Source organism: Amphiura filiformis, chromosome 15 (genome assembly GCF_039555335.1).
Source record: "Amphiura filiformis chromosome 15, Afil_fr2py, whole genome shotgun sequence".
NCBI classification, from domain to species: Eukaryota; Metazoa; Echinodermata; class Ophiuroidea; order Amphilepidida; family Amphiuridae; genus Amphiura; species Amphiura filiformis.
Genome location: NC_092642.1, coordinates 31,048,346 through 31,071,026, shown reverse-complemented (window position 1 = coordinate 31,071,026; position 22,681 = coordinate 31,048,346). Strand labels below are relative to the sequence as shown.

The 22,681-nt window shown below is 36.1% G+C and overlaps 1 pseudogene; it reads right to left on the bottom strand.

Annotated features, from left to right (window-relative positions):
* Positions 1-370: 370 nt before the first annotated feature.
* On the bottom strand, positions 371-21,068 carry LOC140171510 (arylsulfatase B-like; annotated as a pseudogene).
* Positions 21,069-22,681: the final 1,613 nt, after the last annotated feature.

The following is a 22,681-nucleotide window of genomic DNA, read 5'->3' as shown; positions in this document are numbered from 1 at the left end:
GGGTGGGTACTCAACACATTTTAACCATGACTTACAATGCAAGGCTCATTGTTGCCATAAATGATTTTTCCATTAGGTCATTATAATAGGTTGTTATAAACTTCCATGTTTAACCTTGTATTGTTTTGGCTGCTTCATTATGACTTTCGGTGGGTTTAAGCAATTTCAAACAAACACAAACAAAAGGCACTATACCCAGTCACCGTCATGTCAGAGTTGAAGCCTATCAAAATCAAAAATCTTACACTAAATGACTGAATTTTACGACTAAGTTTAACACTAAGATTTGAAAAAAAATACAGTATCAAGCATTACAGTTTTTCCTGACATTTACTGAAAAATGAAAATTATTGCTTTTCATTTGGCCGAGAAAAAAAATTTACACTGAAAAGGTGTAACTCAAAATTTTGTTCATTTGAATACCAAATTCGATCGTTTGTATTGCCTTATTAAATGACTGAGTGAGCCTTGCAGAACAATAACAATCGGTTGTCCAGCGTCCTAACTGAATAAGTGTTACCAACAAACCACTTCAGCAAACAAAAGGGACAAATTTGATGCAGTCGCTTTTACACACCCTTCTTTTGATCACCCATTGTACACTTCCCCTAGTTTAAACAACAAGACGCTGTTGGTACAGAAACCAATCTGACGTTCGCGTTGAAGTGAAGTTGAGCAAGAAATCGAATCGATATTTTTGAAGTTGCCGTTAAAGTTCCAGTAACTTCATTCCGCAAGCTCTCTATTATATCGTCAAATACCGAGGGGTCTATGACGTATGGCGTACATATTTTCAATGGCGGAGAACGAATTATGCTTCCGTTAATTGTAACTTCCGGTTTTTGAGAGCAGTTTTGGGACACTTTGACTTCTGACATATCGGGGAAATTACTGTAATTATTATTAATAGTTATTGTAATAAATGTTATCATTAAAAATATTTAAATAATTAATTTATAAGATAACTATGTTTTTTGAGTTTGTTTTTATTCTAGTAAAACATTTTAAATTATATTTTGTACGCACAAAAAGCAATTTTTCTGAATTTTCCCGATAGGTCAGAGAGCAAAGTGTAACCGTCCCACAATGCATTGCAAACTTCCAATACCGATTTGGCTTATTCAGTGGGCATGTTGGGTCAACATAAATTGTTTGAAATATTTTGGCATAGGGAAAGCATGTTCAATATACCTGTAGAAGGTCGATAGCGGGCTCGTGGTTCTAAGCCGTAAATATGACAACATACAAACTATTGTAGCAGCAATAATATTAGTTACTTTTCAGTGTGGGCCCTTTTAACATCGCCTTTATTAGGTGATTCAGCCCTTACTTTATTTTTGCTTTTGCTCGAGGCCCCTGGACTCCGTCAACACTGTCCACCCGCTTGCTACGTCCCTGGTTTCTTTGTTGCTTACGTTGTCGTGTATTTTTCGATTTCTGCTGTTTTTGTTTCATATTTCTTTTTCTAGCCCTCTTTAACTTATCTAGTTTTTCTTGAACTTTCAAAGTATGTTTAACAGGTATTATATAGCTTGTCTTCTTCAAAGCCTCTCTTCTACTCGATTTGAAATCTTGTAACTCTTTGCCGGTCAATATCGTTGTTTTCTTTTTCTGTTTCTTCTTCTTCTTTTGCTTTGCTTTATGTTTTTTCCCTTTCTCCTTTGCTTTCTCCTTTTTCTGTTCCTCTGTGTCGTCTCCTTTTATCTGTTGTTTCCCATTGTTCTTCCTCTCCCGTGCCTCTTGTGCCTTTTGCCTCTTCTCCGCTTTCAATGGTTCTTCAAAGGATGGGCGTACTGTCCAGGGCCCCCACACTCCTCCGTAATTAGCAGGATCGTATGACGCATCCATTTTTGGCCAAATAGGAGTTGTCATGTTATCCAAATATTCTTGTAATCGATTTAGCATTACATTAACTATAGCAGGATTAAGTTCAGAGACGTCATGGAATTCGTATGGATCGGCGGTAATGTTGAAAAGCCAGATCTTTTTGTGGCGTGGTTCGGTGCGTTCAATGTCAGAATGCTTGGATTCCGGTGGAGCTTGCCATCGATGTTCTCCTGTGTTTTAAAACAAAGCAAAAATACGTATCTTAGAGTAAAAATTCATTGATGATACAATCATCAATGGTTGATCCAATCCCTTGGAGATTTTTTTTGTCTCAGTAAAGTTCTTAAACATATGTTGGGTAAAGCATTTGGCACGATAATACAAAGAAAAAATCGTGATTGTGAGGAGGTTACACTAGAAAAATTTCACCATTAAATGTTGACTGTAAGGGGCGTGGTCGTCATAATTGAAGACCTGAGCGCAAGAAGACCGTAAGTCCACTTGGCCCCTCAACATGTATACAATAAAGTTACGTATAGTTTCTTAGGGTTTTATAATGTTTAATACATGTTCCAGGGTGAAAACATCATCAAAGGTTGTGAAAGATTTGTTTTGGCCCCTTGTATAAAACATTACCAAACTATACGAAATAATACGCAACTTTGGTGTATACATGTTGAGGGGCCAAGTGGACTTACAGTCTTCTTGCGCTCAGGTCGTCAATTGCCATCATATTACATAGACTGGAAGTTTCTTGTCCATATTCCGGACAAAATCTACTGACAATTTCCGAAACATGAAGTCAACTTCCTACGTAGGGGTTACCTATATAGGTTAAAATTCAAGTAAATTCAAGAGAAGCAAAACCTGTCGACAACAATATTTGCACGATATCTATTCCTAGCAAACACAAAAATGTTATTAAAATTAAAACGTATTGTAAACGCGTTTTAGTTTTGGTCAACATGAAGTGTTGCATTGAAGAAATGCATTAACCATGTGAACACAGTAACACCTGTTGCGCCCATGGATGTCACATCAGCACAGTAAATCTGATCTCGTGGAGGAAATTAAATGTTCTTTATGTATGTGCATAGTTATCTGATGAAATGTTAAATGAGGTAAAAAGCAAAATGTTGTACTTTGTAAACTGATAAACTTAAATATATCTGTCTAAAGTAATATACAGACACGATCCGGGGGGAGGGCTTGTTGAAGGTATACGGGGATGTGCCACGGTTTGGGGTACCTTGTTAGCAATTTTGATACATCGATGGTGGGTTTTTAGTGGATTTGGGCAAAAGAGCCCTAAACGAGCCCAATTATGGCAATTTTGGGTGCTTTTGGTTTTATTTTTGGCGAAAATTGGTATACTGATGGGTGGCAAAAACAGTAAAAAGTAGGTATAGAGAAAGTCAGTATCTGAAAGTCTGCGTGGCACATTCCCGTACAAAATTGTTAGAAGACCCTCCCCCCCGGACGCGATAGTTTAACTTCTGATGATATAAGCCTCTACGATTTATTTTGATGTGGCTAGCAATGTCAACAAGTTTCTCTATCAGCATGATCAGTAAGTAAGATCTAAGATCTAAGACCTAATGTCTTTGATTTCATTTTCATGGCTACCTCGTTAGAACGATGGTTTTTGAAAGCAATGGACAAATAGGTAATTTGAAAACAATTTGGAAACATTCCGTTCCCGTTGACAACTTGCCAATGACATATCAACCTGAATTCAGTTTGCTCATGGTGAGTTATTATGATAATCGAAGAAAATTTTGAATACTCAAGCTCATACCTTTATGACCAGTTATGATTTTCCAGTCTCCCATCCGTAGAGCTGACTGCATACTTGGATGAAATTGAGGACCTCGATGTTCTACCCCTACTGTATTGATGTTATACAATATCTCCGTCCTGGGAGATTTTGTTCTAGCTCTGAAAAACAAAAAATCGCAGGTTATTACTACGCTCGTGCTATTGCTTCTGCTTCTGATAATATGGTTGTGATTTTTGTCTCTTTCCATCCAAACCGAGTAGGTAAATATTATACAACAACCATGTGGATAAGAAAGATGGCCCAAAATACCCAAATAGAGTTCTTACCTACAAAGCAGTGCCATTTATAAACTACTCTAGCTAGCTCAGGCGAACTGGCCTTAACGTAGATGGCGCGACAATTTTCGCCAGGAGTCATTACTGTTGCGAATTGGTCGAAAAGTGGTATCCTGTGAATAGTATTTAAATGACCTCTGGCGAAAATTGTTATATTTATTTTGAAGCGGGCTTGACGAAGAATTCAAATAACAGTTTCACTTTTGTAGGTCTTATGGTTCTTTATCATAACTTAAAAGTTATGATAAAGAGTGTATCGAAACAAAACATCTTTATAAACCCACATACCGTATATCAAGAACCACAATACATAAAAGTTTTGAAACTTAATCTAGATAATTTTTTTGAGTTGACGACCATGACTACTCCGACATGCTTTAAGCTCAAACAGGAGGAAGTAATCGACGATGAACAGGAATTTGTAACTCAATTTTAAAATGCACTAATAAGTTTTATTCTAAGACACTTGAGCATATCAATTTCTAAGCGCTCTTTAAGCAAAGTCATTGTTCATTGAATTACAACCGTATGACCGTATTGCACAAGATTTGCAATGATTTGCTCATTGCAATGAATCTACTATATGGATATTATGCTCTTTCATTTAATGACATAAAATTTTCTAAATATTGTAAGGATCAACCGTGTGGGGTTCTGACTTTTACAACTATATTTTGGTCAAAAATTGTGCGTGAATAGGCCGTTGTAAACAATTTTCCACATTATAAACATTGAGTTGCGCGAACTGTTGATGTAATGAAAAAAGTATTTTTAGCGGGAAGTGTTAGCTTTCGTTCGATATAAAAACATTTCTGATTGGACGAAGAAAACTATGGGAGTTTTCACAAAATCAATCACAGATCATACTACAGTTACTGTCCGTTTTCCTATACACAAGACACAGTGCTCTCACCATTGACGCGTGACCTCTACAAATGATGTATGTTGGAAGAATGGACACTTGCCTAGTTAACATCACTGTGTGAAAAATAACCAGCCAATATTTAATTTATTCTCCAAACTTCTAGCAAATATGTTTCTCTAACATGACCTAAAATTACAGCTAGGTTAGATGTTCAGAAATGGTCGCACTTTTGTAAAATATGAGTGAGGGCAAAGCATAGCTAGCTCATAGCTAGCCAACTCCCCGTGTTAATTGAATGGAGATTTGACCGAAAATATTGAGCTATATTGGTAACGGACCGCTCCGTTCTGAAGGATGCCACAAAAACGGTACAAGCTACATTTAAACTATTCTAAATAGGTTCTAGAAAGTATAGTTTTGTAACATGTCCTAAATTTTTAGCTAATTTAGATGTGTTTTAGGAAGGATATGTAAACGACAGATAACACCAAAAATATGAAGAAATTATTTCCAAACCGTGTTAAGTCAACAATCATTATGTTGCTCATTTTGAAGAATGCTGGTTAACAAAAAGCAGGTCATTGTCTCATTTCGTGAACAAAGGTACACATACCATTGTTTCCTTTCGTTTCCTTTATAATCGGTTACCCAACTGAAGCTATAATACCAGCTTTATTGCGATGTCGCACATGTAAAACAGACACTTGTGCACAACCAGAGACGATCTGATTTAATCAGTTGAGCTGCTTCAATGAGTGTTATCTTGGTTTAATAGCTTTTAATGGGGTTTAAGTCCTGCAAAGGTCGAGATGAATTCTACTGTAGACATGACTGCATCATGTACCGTATTTTCCAATAGTTACCAGCTAGAAGCTCTCACAACTCTTTTGATGCTATACACTCAACCGTACAGTGTAGACACAGACTGTGTAGAGACAAGGCATTGCTATATCAATGTGCTTTGACACATTTGTGTATTCAGGTGAATCGCGGTGGAAACTGTGCATAGATGCATTTACAAGAGAATCTTTTTGTAGCCAAACCTTTTGCTATGAACCGTACCTGCTATGTTATTGGTTCTTACCCGTGTGATATGCCACGATACAACACGGTTAAGCGCGTGAACATCGACGCAATACGTGTACTCGCTATTTGAACCAATCGGAGGCGCATAGTAACAACGGGACTGTTCGATTTTAAGCCCTTGTCAAGTGTAGGATTTTTAAAATTTGGTATACTTATGATATTTTTATTTGAATTGAAGTGTGTAAGAATGAGAATAAAGGTATCGTTTTTGGACTTATTGTTTTACCTAAAATAATGATGTCGCCCGTATTATATGGGACGATAGATGCACGATAGCGGCTAAAAGCAATATATTTATTCTCTAAGTATAAAACTGTCAATTTTTGGATTTGTATTAATATAACTGATTGACAATCCTAGTGATGTGGCGGCTTACGGTGTTTTACAAAACTCAATTTTACTTACTTAATAGTCTCCCACATATCAAATCCGTCTAATGGTTTGGTTCCAATCGTATTTCCCCCAGATAATCCTTGTATAATCGTAGGGAACCAATCACTAACGTGCATTAAACCATTGTTAACGGTTCCTCTCAGAGATTTGGGGAATAAAGGAGTATGGATGAATCCAGCAGCACGCACACCGCCTTCAAAAATGTGCCCTTAGCTCCCCGAAATGGCCAGTTGCTCGCAGGTAATTCTGGAGGTCCACCATTATCTTGAAATAAAATTGAGAAACAGACAATAGCATAATGAGAGCATGCTGGCAGGGCGTATCAAGAGTCTCGGGGCCCATGGACAAGGATCAGCGCACTAGGCCCTTTTGATATCTCCTTTATCAAAACCTGAACCCTGGACTGGACTTCATTCACCCTGTCCACCCGCTTGCTAAACCTCTGCATGGTAGCCTAATGGTTTAGGGTAGTCATTCAATGATTTAGTATAATTGATTGCGTGTGTGATTATTTTAAGTAAAATATGTATCACTCTTTTGAAAGCCTACAGAACTGTTGCAAATGTGTCTCGCAGACTTGTCAATGTTTTTATCAAGACAAAAAGCAGGAAGGAGAAAAAGAAAAGAAATGTGGGCATATTAAACTGAGCATAATTGTATATACTTACCTGATGCAAATATGATTACTGTATTTTTATACATTCCGGCACTTTTAAGCTCTTTGACAATATCGCCTATGGCCTGATCCATACAGTATATCATCGCTGCCAGCGTTTTCCTATCATAAGTCATATTGGTGTTCGCAAATGGAAGCTTGTACTTATTGGGGACTTGAAGAGGTCCATGAGGAGCTTGAAAAGAGAGATACATAAAGAGAGGCTGTATAGAATGATAAAAACAACAATAAACATATAAAAATATATCAAAGATACAATGATGCACACTACAACGTGCTCGGAACACAACTCCCATTATTGACCGTGTCCTATTTTGCGAGAACAATTATTTTGTTTAACTAATACTGATCTTAAATAACCTTAATTACGAATGCGGCACAAATCTACCAATGTGGTGTGGAGATTTATCCTCCTATGACGGTCCTCTTTAGGATGTCCCATAAGTTACGGTTGAGATCTTGACTCCTTGAAGCCTTGAAGGCCAATCTAACCTCTCTATGTCTGCTTGATCATGCCCGGTGTGTCCCCATGCAATGACCCGGCAAACACAAAACGTTTTCGTCATTATTTGCAAAAGGTTAAGGTTCCCAGAATACGTGTAAATTAGTGATAGGCTGTACAGCCAACAAGAGAGTGATGTTTCAAAAAGGTAAGGGTACCAGCTGATTTGAAGCAGTTCATCCTCCTGAGCATATACAACAGGCACAAAAAGATACTCGTCAGTTATAGTCATCCTTGCTGTTCAACAACCAAACACACTATAACAATATTTTTAAAATGTTTTCGAAATATCATTGTAAACTATTTTTGCAAACATTTTTTGGCCAAATATTTTGTCAACACTTAAATAACATTATGTTAAAATATTTGCACCCAGCAAACACAGAAATGTTCTTAAAATGTTTTTACAAAACGTTTTAATAACATTTAAATGTCGGGTTATATAAAGGTCGTGAGAACATTTTAAAAACGTTATTGTAAATATTTTGGGCAAAAATTTTTTGCAAAATATTTTTCAACCCCAAAATATCATTCTGTTTAGAATGATTTGTACCAAGTTTTCAAAAATGTTATTGGAATGTTATTAAAACGTTTTTATACCATTTATATAACCCGACATTTAAATGTTTTCTGTAAAAAATTTGTGCTTGCTGTGCAGTAAATTACCAACAAATGTTAGTTAATGTTATGTAAACGTTTTATACCATTAATATACCCTTTATATAAGCCGACATTTAAACGTTTTCTGACAACCTTTTATAACCTTTTGCGAATGATGTCGAAAACGTTTCGTGTTTGCTGGGTAGTTTATGAAATAAATGATGACAAAAGCATGCAAAAAGGAATGCATAAATGTGACGTCAATCAACATTCACACTTGCACATTTTTATTTAAATCTTCTCCCGCAACCCCCTAACACATGTAGCACTACTTTCCGGCTACATTGCCATAAACTTACTGCTGTTAGGTCACGTAATATGTATAGGAAATGGAATAATTTGTTAGGTGTTGATTGAATTAATAATAGGCCAATATTCTTATTGAGAACATTCATGTACACCCGACAAATACTTCCGGATAATATCCCTATAGTATTCTATTTTTTTCTTATATCTTTAACACTGAAAAAGAGGTATGAATCTATAGCAAAACAAGAAAGCCCTGTATATGTACCCGGAGAGGGGAAGGATATGACAAATTTTTGGTGGGTATGCTCCCACGAATTTTGAGGTGTTGAGTCTTCGGGAGCTGACGTTGTACTGGTAAAAGGTGGTCTTTTAGAGCTGCGAACAGGTAAAAGAGGGTCTTTTTGGAGCTGTGAACAGTCAAAATCAAAGGTCTTTCTTGGCTTTTCGGTTGAAAATCACCTGAAATGTGGGGAATGAGCAATTATTTAAATGGGTCTTTGAAATCTGGACTTTCACGGAGCTCCATTTGGTCAAATTTAGGGAGTCTTTTGGAGCTGCGATATCCAAAAAGATGGGGGGGGGGCATACCCGTATGGTCATTTGTGTTAAATGTCCCGGGTATATTTCTAATTTGGGAACACACTCAAAAGAGGCAGATAGTCTAGCCAGAAATAATTGGGAAAGGAGAAAACATCACACTTATACTAATACCACGTTAGCCATGAGCGATTGATCTCGTTCGTGATTGTACAGTTTGTTTTGGTTAGTATAGACGAACAAGAAATCGCTCATTGGTTATTTCAAGTAAAATGAGTAATGTGTACGTTCAACATTTACGTTTGACGTTTAACTCCGGCTCTCTACTGCAGACGACAAGTAAAAAAATAAAATTGAAAATAAAAATGTAAATTGTCATACCCATATTCGGAATTAGCACGAAAAATGAGTAAAAATAAGCCTAATATTGATTCAGTATATTATCTTAAGGTAGCTCTAGTTATTTTGAGAAAATTATTTCAAAACTTGGACTTTTTTATGGCCTATGGCTAGCATACAGAGCATTAATTTGCACATCATAAGTAATAGTTCTGTAGTAAAGACTTTAAATCATAATGTGATAAATAAATATGTACTTCTTGTGTTGAAAGCGCAATTTCCATCGTGTTGCTATAATTCAATTGAATATGTTTCTTTCATTACCTTGCATCATGTTAAGTTTATTGATATTGTTTTTAAGATTTTTCCGCAGCGTATTAACCATGTTAACCTAAAAACCTATTATGTAGGCTGTAGGCCTAGTAATGCTACCCACGCCACATGTGTCACAAAAAGTCACAACACATTTGAGAGAGATGTAGACGACTTTCAAACGTTTTATAAAATATAATAGGCTCAAGATGCGTTGTCAGTTATGTCATTATTATGTAAATGAGATGTTCAATGTTTGCCTTATTTAGATCTCCAAAAGGACATGTTGATGACATTATTGATTGTATGACAAACTGATAGAGTGTGAGGTTTACAAATGAATATTGAATGCTTTAGGTATATAAGACCTTAGGTATAATAATTAATTCAGACTACAATCTGTGATTCTCAGACGGATGACTGTATTGTATTGTATTGTATTGTATTGTATTGTATTGCATTGTATTGTGACTGTTTACTCGGTGTATAGCACGCAGGAACCTTTCAGTGCTTTTGAAACTAACTAACTTAATTTAACACCCTTACGATAACAAAAACAAAATTCGACGTTTTATTGGGGTGTGGACAACCCTATTCCTCACATTACAAAAACCATTTCCCGAAAAAATGTATACCGTAAAAGTTTTAGCGTTACCAATTCGCCACACTGCCATTTACAATAGATTGCTTCGTCTGGTATTTTTAAACAAAAATGCACCGGCCTACGGTTCTCAACCAATTGAAACAAAGGTGTAGATAGTAAAGCAACGTTTAGCCCTATACTTGGGCAAAAAATCATCAAGTTTCATTTTTTGGCGTGACGTTTATTGTCATGCGAAAAATAAACTCACTCAATTATTTTCTATTATACTTTACGAACAATGTTCATTGCAATAGATTCCTATCTTAAAACAATTTACCTGTTCGTCTTATTGAAGTTGATATCCATAAATATTTAAAAAAAAATATTAAAACACAACTATTAAAGGGGGTCTCCCCGGCAATCATAACATTATGCGTTATATGTTAGAAAGATAATATTATTAAGCACGAACCACATGGGTTTATTTAAAACAAACTCAAATTGACCATAAAACCGAATAAAAACAGCCGGCTCTCACCACGCGATATTCAAAATTCCCGCGCTGAAATTGTCTAAGTGCAATGACGCAATGGTTATTTGTGCTCAATTATCGTCAGGGACGTCATTGCACCTTTTTTTACTTTTGGAAATATATTACCAGAAGTGTACATTCCTGCGTAACCAAATTTTGACTTCATTATTACAATGTTTACAAAAGTACATCTATCAAGATGATAAGTGATTGATTGACGAATCAAGAAAATAAAGATATAAGACATTTTGCTCCATAATCCAGGGAGGGAACTTTGCTGTCATATTGTAGACGTACCACAGGGGACATAGTCTCACTATAGTCTGATTTAACTAGGGAATATGCTGTTTCCTAGCCCAGTTTTATAACAGGGTAGAAGTGTATGTCTTCTGTTAACGTTCAAACAACGCATTACGTTTGAAAGTTCACAGTACTTGATGAAATAGTAGATTTGTTTGTGTGTATAATGCGATTAATGTGTGGGGACTAAACTAACAATGTCGCACTTATTTGGCCTAATTTTGTTAAAGAACTTGGAGTCTTACGTGCCAATTGAGGAACTACATGTAAACTGAATATTAAACAGAATCATTTCAGATGTTTTCAGATGTAGTACGGTGATCGTTGCCAAACTTATTGTGTTCGTCAAGGATTTAAACTTAAAAGTACACGTACGATCACACTTGACCTATTTCTATCACAGCGCTCATGGCTATCAACATGATCAATTAATGTGCTCTTCCTTTCTCTTATGCAAATTCAGTTACACTGCACTGTACGCTTACTTCCTGCATTTTGTATCTGTTTTCCTCAGTGTACTTTTGGTCTAGCCACTGGTACTTTGGTTTAACCCACTAGCACTTTTAACCCTTCTTTGACGAAGTTCGATCAACATCAGGGCTGCACCAACCATCTCTCAACAAGGACCGAGGGCGTTACAAATAACCAAACCCGGTAACCAAAGGTCTATGATGCAATAATTACGTGAAACATGCGTCAAGTAGATCCGATCTAGTCTTTGTCAAACACCCTCGCGATCTATATCGAGGTGGTGAGCAGCGACCTTCGTGTGGAGCGCTGAAGGCGCCAGGCGCTGATATCAAGCACTAGTACCCAGTAGGTGATCTCCCCATGGACAATATAGGTACATGATCTGTAACACAGACTAGTCAGATCAAGTCATTTTAGTGGGGCAGCTGTAGTAAAATTTTGGATGAAAATATCATTCTGCATTGCGATCGAGAGTAAAAAATAAAAGTTTTCAATTGCAAAAATAACATCGAGAAAGAAATAGCGCAAATATCAGTGTAAATTGCAACTGCGCAACACATTCACGATACAAGCACATGAACAGGAAATTAATGAAATGCTGCACGCTTGTCAAGATTTGTATCAACTTTATATTGGATCTACACGATATAAATTATTTAACATTCTAATGTATTAAGTGCTTGGTACCACGGGTACCATGTGCTCAGAGCGGCACATTAGCAGTCCGGTACGCTACTGATAATGTTTTGAAGTTTCAATATACTTTACATACGTACAGGATGTCCCTGAAAGAACTGTGTCGTCGGAAACTTAATTGTTTGGGTATTTTAATGCCGAAACTAAACTAAAAACTTTACTAAATAACTGGTGTGGTTGAGAAATAAATCAGGTGCCACATACTTTTTGCATTTTGACAATTGACCGCATCTCATTTTCAAACCTTTCTATTGATTCAAATATTAATCAATTATCTGTATTTGGGAGTACCAAACACTGCGCATCGCGCATGGTGCGTCTATTGTCGTTGATTGGTATTTGACTCCGTGGAACGGATTGAAAATGAGGTAGTTTCGTTAAATTCTTATATTACAATAAAGTCAAACTTTTATCGTCACCTATTTAGTTCTTGTTGGTCCGGGCACTTAAAGGAGTATTTCGTGAGAGGGGGAAAGGAAAGGGAAGAGAAGAAGAGGGAATGGGGAAAGAAAGGACCAAGAAGGAAGGAAAAGCAACAGAGAGGAAACGTGAATAAATAAAAGAGAGGGAGATGAAGACTCCGGGGAGGAAAACTTAAAGGAGTATTTCGTGATCCTAGCATCCTCTATTTATGTCATTTTTCATTAGATATCCACGAAAAAAACCTATTCCCAAAATTTCAGTTGATTCCGACTTTGCGTTCGCGAGTTATGCATGATTTAGTGTATTACACTGCTCCATAGACATGGCGTTGTAATTTCGTTCTGGTGCACCAGAACGAAATTCAAATTTCACGATATCTTTGCAAAACGAATTAATCTGCAAGAAATATTTTGTACATAAACATTATGTAGCCAGAGGTTTCCAGTGATATAAAAATCTCAACTTTTTTTGAGAAAAGTGGGGATGAGGCTGTGGATCACGAAATGCCCCTTTAAGTAGCCCAAAATTATTAAATATTATTATATTAAACTATACATGTATGTAGAAAACCTAGTTCTTTTTTGGCAACATGTTTTTACAGGGCTTCTATGGGAATGATAGCTGTTTGCTTTCTTAATTCTACCCAGAGTAATATTTTCGTAGTTCTTAGCTCCACCATTCTTCTGGGTTTTATCGTCTCTCTAACACGTAGTTATCTCTCTAACTGCTGGATCATTATATCATAGTCACTTTGCTTGCAGCTGTCCCCCTTTTAGTTGATAGCTGAATTAACATCTTATCCTGCCACAACTAGTCCGGGCAACTTCAGGTACAGCATTACCTAATCAGTAACAAGTGCATCCCATAATCATGATAATGTATTGCAGCTAGTGTTTTGAATTCAAGTTTTTTTTTTGATTAAAAATTGTTTCAAGATTAGTTATTCACGATTTTGCGCCAATGAATCAAAATTCAATGTTAAATTTAATTACTTGCATGGAGTTCAACAAAGTCTGCAGGAGGACATTATGAAACCCTTTGATTTCAGATAGCTCCACAAGAAGAAATTGAGAGGTGTAAGATTGGAGACCTTAGGGCCAATCCAATTGGTGTTTCGAAACAATTACACGATTGCCAAACAATTCTGCAAGTCGTTCGATCAAAAACTGTATAGAATGTGGTGAAACATTACTTTAATTGACTTTACGTAACTGCATTTTACCACAGACCCTACACGGTTCACAATATTGCTACTGAGTCCTTTTTAATTGCCACACGCCATTTACAGTCCGGGCAATGTACCTGATTAGGTACTGTACCTAATTAGGTAATGATTTTTTTATTTTTTTCCCTGGACATTTTATTTGCGGAAAAGTTAATAGTTACACGTCTCAATTTCTTCTTGTGGAGTTATCTGAAATCAAAGGTTTTCATATGTCCTCTTGCAGACCATGATGATTTCAAAAGACACCTAATTGCAGGACAGACCTCTTGGACGTGGTGTCTGTATACAAGAAGACAAGACATTCAGCTATCAACTATGGGCTATTCCTGAAAATAAATGCCCACCCCCTATCATGCCTATAGAGGTGTAAAAGTTCAACGACATTTTCCCACCAAATAGGGGTAATGTTGAAATGCCTCTATAGCTTATAATGGTCAGCATGTTCAGTGCTTCATAAGTGCTGCTAAAAACAGCAAATTCAACATGATTACAGTAATTTATTGGACTACTATTGACATGAAAGACGGGTATCTCACCTTTTTACTCCGGTATGTCTTGATGATATTCTTCGCTCTCTGTGCGAACACATGTGTAGAATATTCTCCATAATACTTGTATCCCACAGTTCTGTTTTGTCTTGTGTCTCGGTGGAAATCATACGCGCTGATAACACGAAGAGGGTTATTAAGTGTAACTTTTTTCATGTGCGTGAAGTACTCCCCTGCCCCAAGGTACATTCCTGTGTAAGTGACGGAAAAAGAGAAAGGAATAAAGCTTTGGAATAAACCATTCGAATAGTTTCACAGAATTATATTCAAAAGAAATATCTGCATCCTGGCTGTCCAGTCTGCAATTTAGGTACAGACAAGACTGCATTATTACATTAAAAAAACATTAAAAACTTGGAGATTAAAAAAAGTATTTTCAGCCAGTTTTTCGGCAAGCACACACAACTTGCAACCACATACAATTATATTTCAGAGTAAATTGTTCTATTAACTGTAAGATGTTATTAACGTTAACTTTATCATTGCATGGGCTTCCTTGAGCAATTTTGTTTGTATGATGTACCTTATTAAATAATTATAAAATTATGATTGTAATGCTGGTGTTTATTTGTTGCATTTGTCGTACATGTATAATTGTTGTGCACATGTTGAATCCGCATCCCTTGGTAGTATTCCGAGTCATGACAACAGAATGTATGTTTATGGGCTAAGCCGTTTCTGCCTTGGTCGCGAGTCGCTCAAAGCAATTCACTTGTTAGATATAGGGAAGGTTTCGGCACTATGCGGGAATCATGTTTTTATTTAATCATATTTATTAACCAAAAGAAGAAGAACATATAACCCCTTGAACTGAGATCCAAACACAATTACAAACAGAAATTATAGGGAATGAATAAAAGGGTTATAGCCTTACCAACAAATGAATCAAACCCTCTATATGTTGGTAGACATTCCTTCCTCTGGATACCAAGATGCCACTTGCCAACCATATGAGTCACATAACCAGCTTCTTTTAGTTTTTGAGGCAGAGTTACCTCGTCTTCTGGCAAACACATAGGGCGAGTTGGTATTACGTTGCTGTGACTAAGTCCCGTGTTGATCTGTTAATGAATTTAAATAATATATTTTAAACATTTATTCAACTTAAATACAGGGTGTCCCAAAATAATTGGTACCGGTACATGCCACAATCTGTTCAAAGACATTCTTGGAATTAGTACAACGAGTGCAATGTCCAGTTATGGCAATCTAAGTTTATAGCACAGGCAGTCCGTGAGAGGTACACGTATAGTAAAATACATCATATCTAGCAAAGTTGATGGTCAAGTAAAACTTCAAAATATTTTGGAAATTGTGAAAGAAGGCACTAATCAATGTGGGACACTGCGTGGATTAAACACTTTAGATGAATTATTAAAAGCAACAGCTAAATCATTTTAAAGTTGGCAAGTTGGCGTCACACTTTAATCTAGTTACAGCTATTAAGCATACTCTTAATTCTCGGTCAAATATAGTTAAGCTGACAAATTGTAAAAACGATACGCTGGCAAAGTGACCTACATAATAATATTATTAATATTCACCATTGACGTTGTGAACATTGCCATTTCTTAAAGATGTAAGTTTTTGGTTTTTGATAAACGTCCTTGAAATGATCGGAAAAGGCACCAAAATCTGTACAAAGTTTTAGTCCTTGAAATTGTCAGAAAAGCTACCAAAAAGTACGACATTTAAAAACATCTTTACAATGGTTCTTCAACATGCTCTTGAAAAGAGAGTACCATTAACAATGTTCACGATGTTTGGTTGAACAGCTTCCATAGATCAATAAAACAATTTTAATCATTGATACTATAAGAGTTAAGATAATTACCCAGTCATAAGGGCAATGATTTCGTAATGTTAGGTTTACAGCTAGACTGATTAATATGACTTCAAGGTGTTAGCAAAGGCTCTGCTTTGATTATTGAACTTGAAATATATCTGTGTCCTGGATCTTTGTGTACAAGACAATCTGATAATTGCAGCGTTTGAAAATATGCGTGTCTTATTACCATGATTTTAATACAGGGTGTCCCAGAAAAATTAATTTGAAAATAAGTTGAAAAATCAGAATCAACAAATTAGCCGGGTTATTCTGCATCTTATATGAAAATTGTACTTGAATCTGTTGACTGGTTGCGAAGAAATGAGCGATTACACAACGCATGCGAAGGTTGGTCTAAACCCTGGAATTATGGAAACTTTTGGGCCTCATAACTTCTTGGGCCTCATAACTATGAAAATTGTACTTGAATCTGTTGACTGGTTGCGAAGAAATGAGCGATTACACAACGCATGCGAAGGTTGGTTTAAACCCTGGAATTATGGAAACTTTTGGGCCTCATAACTTCTAAATTGTTGGTCTAAAGTATATAAAAGTGTACATATTTAGAATGGCAAAGACTTGATAAGTTCATCTGTGAGGTCAAATTTGGGCCAAAATGCCATTTTTGGCCCCAAATCCCAAAAATAACGGTTTTTGGCCCACTTCTTTTGTGTGCATCGTAACAAAAAAATTCTTGGGCCCAAATTTTTGTTTTTTACTAATTTTTAAAAACTAGATCAAAATATCTAGGACCAGTTTTTTCATTTTTTTGAATTTCGACCAACTTTGAGAAATTTGCACCAAAAATAGTCAAAAAATGCTGATTTTTCAAAAAAACCATAAAAAAGCCCGATTTTGGCCCAAATTTCAAACATTTTTGGTGAAATTGGTCATGATTCAAAAAAATGAAAAAAACGGGATTTTCGGCCAAAACGGCATTTTGGCCCAAATTTGACCTCACAGATGAACTTATCAAGTCTTTGCCATTCTAAATATGTATACTTTTATATACTTTAGACCAACAATTTAGAAGTTATGAGGCCCGAAAGTTTCCATAATTCCAGGGTTCAGACCAACCTTAATTCAATTCATCCCAAGTTTAAAAGAAAGACCACTGAACGCAATGTACACTGGTGGGTAACTATAGATTCAAACATGTAGCCTATATACACATATTTAAATGTCGATTTATCATGGGTATCCCAGGAAAATTAGAAATAAATCGTTATTTATACATTATGACGACAAACTACTGTAATAATACGTCATCGAAAGTGCAAAAATAAAAACAACAAAAACATTAATCATCTTATTCAAATTGAAGTAAGTATTATTTTACAATTCACTCCATGTGAGCATATCAAATTAGCTCACAGTTCACTTCTATTTAAGGTATATAATCATTCCAGTTACACTTTATGATTGCAGGTGGCATGCAGACTTCAGGTGAATAGGTGATGGGTTTAATTCCCGGTTGGATATGCTTTAGTTCAGTTCTCGGTCATTGTATCGATAAGTATTCGGAACATTAATGTGTCTGTGGTTGGTTGGGTTTGGGAGGGGTATGGATCTGTACTGTTAGGCACCAGGTATTTTGTTTTGTTGATGTTCTAATTTTGAGTAACTGACTGATTGCATTAGTGATGGCTGTTCTGCTCCGAATATTAAATTCCTACATGAAACAAAAGTCAAGCTTATATTTATTGTCTTATTATCCCTATACACTCTACTATTCATTTTTTTAATAAAATTATTCGTTTTGATGATACTGTTCATTGATGATATACTGTTCATTTTGATTAGGTATATTATAACTTTGAACCGATAATCTTATCAAAATGAACAATTTACGTTTAATTTTTGGTCATTTTGATAAAACCTATTCATTTTTGACAAGAACCTATTCATCTATTTAAATGTCAAGGCAATCTTTTCCATTTTGATCAATTTGAGGAGTTTCTTGTCATTTTGATGAGAATATCCGATTAATTTTGAAGATAAACTAGAACTGAGTACATCGTTTTAAGAGTGTAGGCTATTATCTGATTATCCTGGTATAAATGTGTAACATAACAGATTTGATTCCGCACATTTTTCTTTCATTGTATGTATGTCTTTTGTATGTTCAGATTATTATCAATCAAGTAAGCTACCGCATGCACAAAATGTCACTTTCGCATATTTAAATGTCCAAGATATTTTGTTTCATTGACTGACTCATCAAAAACAATAAATAAAAAAATGTTGAAACCTGACGGCTGTATACATGTACGTGACCAGCAGCAGTTTCACATGCCTCGTCTCACCAATTCTAAGCTCAAACGTTTTCGTAAGAATAATAATTCATCTACCACTTTTTGAAATAATATACGTCAGATTTCGGGCAATCAGTGCCATAGAGCAATTACAACGTGTACTCACATTCCAAATGAAGTATAATAACTGGAAAAATATTTTTGTTATTGTTCACAACAATGTGATGTTCACATTTTTAATGATCAAAGCAAAAGGTAATAAAAACACAAAGTTTCGACCCTCAGACGTTTCTACATTGATTACAATTATTTTCTGGTTCATTAAAGTTTATATACAATGTTTGTGTCGCATCAAAGTGCAGGGTGTCACTTTAAGTCACACTGCCATGCCTCTTGGCGCTTCAGCAAGCCTTGATTACGCCCGTTCGTCTACAGTGCGCGTACGTCGCGCCGCTAAGGGGCAAGCGACATGGCAGTATGAAACCAGCACATTAATTGATTGTGATAAGCCCAATAAAAAATTAGAAAGGATACTTAATAATTAATTACAGAATGATTACTGGAAGAAATCAATTATTAAAGTTACACTTCCCTGATTGGAACAATGCAGTACTGAACATTATAGAACATACATCAATCAGTAGTTTAAGACGTGATATCCTATGGCAAACCTAGGCTAAGGTCAATATAAAGCAACTTGGAACTTTTCAGGCTTAAATGCTTCAGTTTTGTTAACCGTTCCATATACACATACCAAAACACGAGAGCGTCTATTATTATTCGGGCTAAGTAGTATGGGCAAGAATTAGTTAAATGTACATGTATATATATTCGCAAAATGCGTCCAAAGGCAAACAAGAATATGTAAAAATAAATGTTTGTTCCTTTTAACCGTTAGGTATTATGACAACAAGAAACAGGAAATATTTCACAGGTATTATAAACCAAATGGGATACACAGATGTACGTAAATCGTATATCTGGTGAGAAAAAAACGTTCTAGCATAGAAGTGGTAAGCACGCAATTCGCAAACAGTGTAATCATCAGCAATTATCATCTTTTAAGATGATGACAGATATCGTCACTTTGGATAAAAGCTTAAAAGTTTAATGCCTAAAAGCTTTGAACTTTAAAAAAAGTGATACTTCCCACTTGTCTTGGATAATAACTTGTTTTACATCTAAATAAATTTAGAAAAGATCATTACAGATCATGATAATTAGTTCTATAGTTAAAAAACGAAAGACAAAACACTTCAAAAGTATTGGAAAGATTATAATGTAATAATAGGCTATATTTCTGGAGATGCAACATTAAAATTATTTACGTTCTAGTTTTCACTTACTGGATAACGTCCCGTCATAAGTGTGCTTCGTGAAGGTGTACACAGATGATGTACATGATAATTCGATAAAATAACGCCGCTTCCCGCCAATCGATCCAGGTTGGGCGTCTGTATCTGTGACCCATATCGCTTGCCATTGAAACCAACATCAGAATACCCCAAATCATCAGCAAGTATGAAAATAATGTTGGGTTGCTGAGAGGAATCGTCTTTTTGTTTTTGTTTTAGCCTTTTATGTTTAGGTTTCGGCTTACTACCAGCGTTTATAACTCCACTGTAGAGAAGGCAAAGAAGTAGTAGCCAACACGTACTTGACAGATTTTTTTGGCAGACCATGTTGATTGCTAAATCACAGAGCACAGTGGTTGAATAATCTGTAAATAAGTGCACGATATGAACAGTTTGACTTTACACTTAAACACAAGGAGATGAGCTTGCAGGGGGTATTATCCTAAATTGATGGATATTGTACCTATATTAACTTTTTGACTCTCCTTTTCAGTTTCATGGGTACGTTGATAGTAAAGAGACAAATAATCAGAGAAAGGAAGATAGAGATATACCCGACAGAGACACACGGTTGTTTGGTGGTATTAGAAGATCAGAAAAAGGACTAACAAATGGCAAGGGAATTTTCAAAAAAAGTTTCAAGAAAATTGTCATGAAATGTAAGTAATAATTCATATTATTTGGCTAGTTTTAATTAAAAATATATGTAAATAGCGTCCTCAATTTGCACACATATGTACAGTTTAAAGAACAAGAATAATCACAAAAAAGCAGCAAAAGGTGACTTATTTGATATAGAAATATAAATCTATGTTAAAAATAATTTTAAAAATATGTGTATATTAGTGTGACAGCTAGCTGTTAGTACTGTCAGGTCTAGAATTGCACACTTTGTAATATTTTGTTAGTAAAAAATATTGTTAAATGATCACATCAAACAACCGTGGACACACACACACATACACCCACCTGCGCGAGGGTAAGCTCCTCCAAACGAGGAGGACTGAAATTGTGTAACCGCCGACCGAGGACGCGATATGATCATGCTCTAAATATATAAGTTATTTACATCATACTGCACCCCCTTAGGAACCGTGGATGTCCACGGTTGGAAGTGTGTTCTCGGTTGAAGGTGTGTAAACTTAAGATTGGGCTTCGTTTGAAGGCGTTTACAGGCTCACAAAAGAAAGGATGAGAGGAGGATGGACGCGATTATTATGCATTAGGAGCATCAATTTAAAAAGAGACGGAACATTTTCTTGAATACTATCTATTTACCTGTTCGGCAGCCAACAACCACCACCACTACACCGTCACCAATGGTCACCCAAAGTTACTACATCTTATACCATGATGAAGAAGTCCACTATTTGCAGTAGAATACATCACAAGTATTTTAGTCAACAATGTTGTAAGCTTGAAATATTGTTCAAATCCCGGGTTCAATAATATAGCATGCCTTGCTGGTGAATAAACTAAACGAGTTCTGTGCTTTTTTCACTAGCACTTTTATAACAAGGCATGCAACTCTATAAGATTCGTTTTGTCAACCCAGGGGCGCTAGCCAACTAGTGAGACACACGGAGTCGAATGATAACTTGGCTCTCAGTCGAGTCGGCTCTGAGTGCGGGCTCTGAATAAGGCTAACCATCCTTTAATACTACTAGCACGTGTAAGTAGTGTAAACAGCAGCTTATACACGTAAGGGTAAGCCTTAATCTGTCATCTAACTTACTTAATCAGTAATTTTATTTAAATATAACCATGCTTTATACTAAATCAGATTTGACAGTTATGCCTTACAAAGTGTAATTCAAATTATGTGATATGTTTTAAGATGGCACCTATTGGATTACAGGGAGCAGAATCAAGGAAACATCAGGATATTAAGTATGATACATGCCGGATTTGCCAAATAATTAAGTTATTCTTTAAGAGACACACTATATCCTTCTTCAACAAATCTCCGGTAAGCAGAACAACCCACATAAATTCTTAAAGAAGCTATAAGAAGAGCTTTTAATTGATTTATCAAGCTTATCTTATATTTTCTATTTTCAAAATTTAAGTAAAAGAGGAAACCTACATGTGTTTAATATTATGGTAGAGATTTTCTTTGATCTATGCCTCAATAGAGATGTGTCTAAATAGAATTGTGCTTTATCTTGCAATATGAAGTTTGATTGGGTAAAAGCCTTAATGGTTGGTGTTGGGTACTTACTTTGGTACAAAATCTCTAAATGGCACAAAAAGTGACTTTAAGGCGTTCTGGTGCTGGTTCTCAAACCGCGACGTCTTTATGAGACTTTTGTTTTGGTGGTGTGAGATCTTCGTATGCAATTCGCTGCCACCTGTAAAACGAGCGTGAGCCTAAAATGGTTATGACCTAGCCGGGGTGGGGGGCACTCCAACTTTGGAGGTGACGCGTATGTAGGGCAGTTAAGACCCCCCTTTTCAGCATCGCTGTCACCCAAAGACCCCATATTTTTTTACGAACACACGCTCTGTCACCCGAAGACCCCCTATTTTTCCATTTGATCTGTCACCCAAAGACCCTTACACGTTCAATTTGAACAGCAACTTTCATTTTTCACTGATTTTGTTACTTATTTTGAAAAAAACAATGAAATTTGAAGCCATTTAGAACTAGAAATTAGATTTTCGAGGTTTTTGTGGCGCTGTTTCGGCTCTCACCCAAAGATTCCATTTAGGTCATGTTCTCACCCAATGACCCCATATTTTTACATTTTGCTCTCACCTAATGCCAAAAATCATGCTCTCACCCAATGACCCCATATTTTTTACATTTTGCTCTCACCGAATGCCCCTTAGTGCGAAAGTGCCAGCCCTACACCTATATCCATTTCATATTGAAGTGCCCCCCGGGACCTTAAGTCTCCACAA